This window comes from Anopheles coluzzii (genome assembly GCF_943734685.1).
Source record: "Anopheles coluzzii chromosome X unlocalized genomic scaffold, AcolN3 X_unloc_23, whole genome shotgun sequence".
Taxonomy (NCBI): Eukaryota; Metazoa; Arthropoda; class Insecta; order Diptera; family Culicidae; genus Anopheles; species Anopheles coluzzii.
In genome coordinates this window covers 40001-45000 of record NW_026054451.1, presented here as the reverse complement: position 1 = coordinate 45000, position 5000 = coordinate 40001, and positions in this window count along the sequence as shown.

The following is a 5000-nucleotide window of genomic DNA, read 5'->3' as shown; positions in this document are numbered from 1 at the left end:
TATATTAATTGTTTATTTCACGATCTGGTCTTTTGGCTGGATCGCGAAAAAAACGCTAAGTCCCAAATCTTGAACTCGAGAGGAGAGCGCTGATGACAACCTTTTGGACTGGAGCTCCCTAGAATTCGGCTTTTTCCTACTTTAAAGGGATGCACTGTTGTATGTATTGTTTATTCACGATCTGGTCGTTGGATTGGATCGTGGAAAAAAAACGCTAAGTCCCAGATCCTGAACTCGACAGGAAAGCGCTGATGGCAAACATTCTGACTGGAAGTTCCTAGAAATCGGCTTTTTCCTTATTGGCATTATGTGGCACGTTTATTGTGGCTAGAACATTAATTATCCACCAAATGGCACCAACGCTTGGCGAAAGTCTCGAAACACTCCTATCCCGACGCACCAGCAACCGCAACACGATGCAAAATAAATTGCACGAGCTACTGATACTTGTACCATGCACGGTACACGGTACCAAAATATACCCCTGAAAGTGTGCAATTTGGTGCTATTCTAGGAAATTTGTTTGGGGAAGCCTAGCTACGCGTGTCGCACGTTGCATGGTCGTCGATCAGAGGCATGCAAAAGCACCTATCTAGGGGAATTACTTTACGTTCTAGTAGCAAGATCGATTTTCCGGTCTAGCACGGCAGTACGCCTGCATGCATACACTCCATGTACCAAAAATGTATCAACCTAGGCGTTGCTCAGTAGCTTTTGGCGGCACATGTAAAAAGTACTCGAGTTCAGATTCTTGGAACTTTGCGTATTGTTCAAAACTTATAACGAAAACTAAATTATAAATGGGTAAAAGGCTAGGCGTTTCTCAGTAGCTTTTGGCGCCACGTGGCAAAAGTATTCGAGTTCAGATTTCTGGGACTTAGCGTATTTTTCAAACCTGATAATGAAAATTGAAGTACAAATGGGGCATAAGCTAGGCGTTGCCCAGTAACTTTTTTCGCCACATGGAGGAAGTAGTCGAGCTCCAATTTCTGGGACGTAGCGTATTTTTCAATCATAATAAACCAAATCAAACATAAAAATCATGAAACTTACACCACGTCCCTAGGTTGTGCACAAAACGTAACGATAAAGTGCCGGCGAGGTTAGAGGTGCACCAAAATTGTGTACCGATTAGGAAAAGTACTCTATGTTGCTATGACTTGGGTAAAAAGTGTTGATTAACTGCTGGTTACGATAGACAGTTGCTTATCGTACACATCGCAAACGAACACCCCTTAGTGAGCAGTAGCAGAAGTCGATGGAACAAAGCGAATGCATTACAAACTGATCAAGTAAAATAAGGAACGCTACGTACTAGGACTTCTTTCCAAGAATGGTGTCCGCGACGGGAGGGCAAGCGTCCTTCCCAGGTTTCCCTAGTAAACCTTGTATGGTAAACATACCCAAGCGTGTCCGTAAGCACGCAACGATAGTCACGAACGAGCACATACCTAGGGAAAGTACTCTACGTACTAGGACTTCTGTCCAAGAATGGTGTCCGCGACGGTCGGGCACTGTGACGCAATTACCAAATCCTAGAATCGTACAAGCAGTGTGTACAAACATAAACATTAACGCGTTCGCTCGGGCTGCGCCGTCCGTGTTGAACACAAATGCGGGTGATTATATGAGTGGATGGACAAAAACATGCGTGGCGAAGACAATTTTCTGCACGATGTGCACATAGCTCATTTCGTCGTCCCGGGCGAATGGAAAAACACAAAAATCTCGAGTATCTTTCTAGGTTTCTGTTATAAAAGGGCAGGCCAAAAGGTGACCGGTTGAGATGAGCATTTTAAGCATGCAAGCACTTAATTGCAACTTTTCCTACAAAAACTAGGTACGTGCACGTAGATTGTATCAACATGGACATCCATGATTGCGTACGCCCGGGCTGCGCCCTCCGTGTTGTACTTTCCCTGATTGGTACACAATTTTGGTGCAAGTGTACCAACATCGACATCTATGAACGCGTACGCTCGAGCTGCACCCTCCGTCTTGTACTTTCCCTGATCGGTACACAGTTTTGGTGCACGGCTATCCCGAAAGGCAACTTGTACCAACATCGACATCCATGAACGCGTACGTAGCGTACTTTCCCTGATCGGTACACAATGTTGGTGCACGGCATAGGAAATGGGCTTAAAATGGTCAAACTCAATCCATTTCCACTAAAGATAGTCAATAACAGCTGTGCCGATGAAGTAGGGCACGATGCAAGTCAATGTTATTTAATGAATTACATGTTCACCATACATTTCAGTACAAAATTGCTCGGTCAGACCTACAAAGTGCTATATCTCGAATACTAAACGTCGCAGATGGGTGTCGTAGAACAATTTTAAGTTCGTCTAACGATTCTACATCCGATTCTGGATAGTGGTTTTTCGACCACTTTTCAACATTTTGTGACACCCCGAACCTAGGGGCAGCTCCCTAGCTTTTTTCAAAAATGTGCACCGAACGGGCCAGAGAGCTCGAGTAGTCGAAAATTTTTTTTTTTGCTAAAACCCCTCAAAACGTGTCAGGAACGCACCCTAGATGATGAAAAGTGCAACCAGAATGTCAATCGACAACATGCCCGGGGGTACAAATTTGCTCTACGCGTCCCTAGGTAGGGTACTTTTTCATACAAACATCAAAGTGTACGGTGCACACAGTGCGCGGAACAAAAATTGCTCGGTCAGACCTAGGACGGGCCATATCTCGAATACTAAACGTCGCAGATGGGTGTCGTAGAACAATTTTAAGTTCGTCTAACGATTCTACATCCGATTCTGGATAGTGGTTTTTCGACCACTTTTCAACATTTTGTGACACCCCGAACCTAGGGGCAGCTCCCTAGCTTTTTTCAAAAATGTGCACCGAACGGGCCAGAGAGCTCGAGTAGTCGAAAATTTTTTTTTTGCTAAAACCCCTCAAAACGTGTCAGGAACGCACCCTAGATGATGAAAAGTGCAACCAGAACGTCAATCGACAACATGCCCGGGGGTACAAATTTGCTCTACGCGTCCCTAGGTAGGGTACTTTTTCATACAAACATCAAAGTGTACGGTGCACAAAGTGCGCGGAACAAAAATTGCTCGGTCAGACCTAGGACGGGCCATATCTCGAATACTAAACGTCGCAGATGGGTGTCGTAGAACAATTTTAAGTTCGTCTAACGATTCTACATCCGATTCTGGATAGTGGTTTTTCGACCACTTTTCAACATTTTGTGACACCCCGAACCTAGGGGCAGCTCCCTAGCTTTTTTCAAAAATGTGCACCGAACGGGCCAGAGAGCTCGAGTAGTCGAAAATTTTTTTTTTGCTAAAACCCCTCAAAACGTGTCAGGAACGCACCCTAGATGATGAAAAGTGCAACCAGAACGTCAATCGACAACATGCCCGGGGGTACAAATTTGCTCTACGCGTCCCTAGGTAGGGTACTTTTTCATACAAACATCAAAGTGTACGGTGCACAAAGTGCGCGGAACAAAAATTGCTCGGTCAGACCTAGGACGGGCCATATCTCGAATACTAAACGTCGCAGATGGGTGTCGTAGAACAATTTTAAGTTTGTCTAACGATTCTACATCCGATTCTGGATAGTGGTTTTTCGACCACTTTTCAACATTTTGTGACACCCCGAACCTAGGGGCAGCTCCCTAGCTTTTTTCAAAAATGTGCACCGAACGGGCCAGAGAGCTCGAGTAGTCGAAAAATTTTTTTTTGCTAAAACCCCTCAAAACGTGTCAGGAACGCACCCTAGATGATGAAAAGTGAAACCAGAACGTGAAACGACAACTTTGTTGGGGGTACCCTTTTTACTCTACGGGCCACTAGCTTAGGCGCGCCAACAGCGCTTTCCTCTCGGGTTCCCATTTTTTGCCCTCCTGGGATTATGATCATTTACTCATTGCCTACTATAGGGAAGGTACCTTGCTCCGAGGTCAAAAATGAAGATTTCACCAAATCGTAGTTTTAACCTCTATTTAGTCGTAGGAGCATGGTTTGCAGTGTCCGTGGGTCATATAAGCCCCCGTTTGGGTCATACGTCCCCTCCCCGATGAAAATCGTCATATGACTATAGGCCGAACTTATGAAGCAAAAGTGGTGTCTGGTGGGTTCTGCCGATGATCTTAACCTATGATTTTGAGTTTCCACTCTTTCAAAACGTTTCCTGGAGCAGTACATCACGGGTCTACGGACCCAAAGACTTCGTTGCGATGGTTTCAAGCATAAAAGTTGTAACAGTTAAGGGTTTTTAATACGCGTATATTAAATCATTGCTTGAAACTAAGCTTCGTTGTCTTTAAACTCTGCAAGACCAATCGAACTTCTTAGGGAAACTCGAAGCATTCACGCTAAGCTGGTGGTGCAGGGCACATAGCGTGATGAAACCGGGTTTCCCTAACCAATGTGGCATATTTTTTCCCTGAGAGTGAAGCTCAGACCCACGTAGGGGAGAGCGAAGTGGAACTTTAATGTTCAATGCAGCAAATGTTCGCCATGCGGATAAACAAGTTGGAATAGTTCAATGTAGTGTAATGCAAACACGAATCGCAAATAACGATACGGGACCCAGAAGCAATTCTGCGGATCCCTCGGGGAGTGGTGAGTTGATATAAATTAGAGGTGAAAGTCCAAGTTGTTCGAGCTCCGGCTCGGCAGCCGATACGAGGTTCCTGTTGAGCTTGTTTGTACATCGCGCAGAGGCGCCGTTCGGTTCTAGCAATGATTCCCGCCACCATGTTCCATGCGTGCAGAGATCCGTTAGAGCTCGTTCAATGTGTCCCGCCGTGATTACGAAAAAGTCCAACAGTTGACTTAGTTGGGTGTGCGTCAAGTAATCGCGCAGAGATGCCGATCGGTTCCTAGCAATGTTTCCCGTCACAAGGTGGTATTGGCACCTGTGCAGAGTGGCCGTTAGCAATGTCTCCCGTATCACGGTGGTGTACCATCACTAGTGCAGAGTGACCGCTAGCAATGTCTCCCGTCACAAGGTGGTAGCCCAGA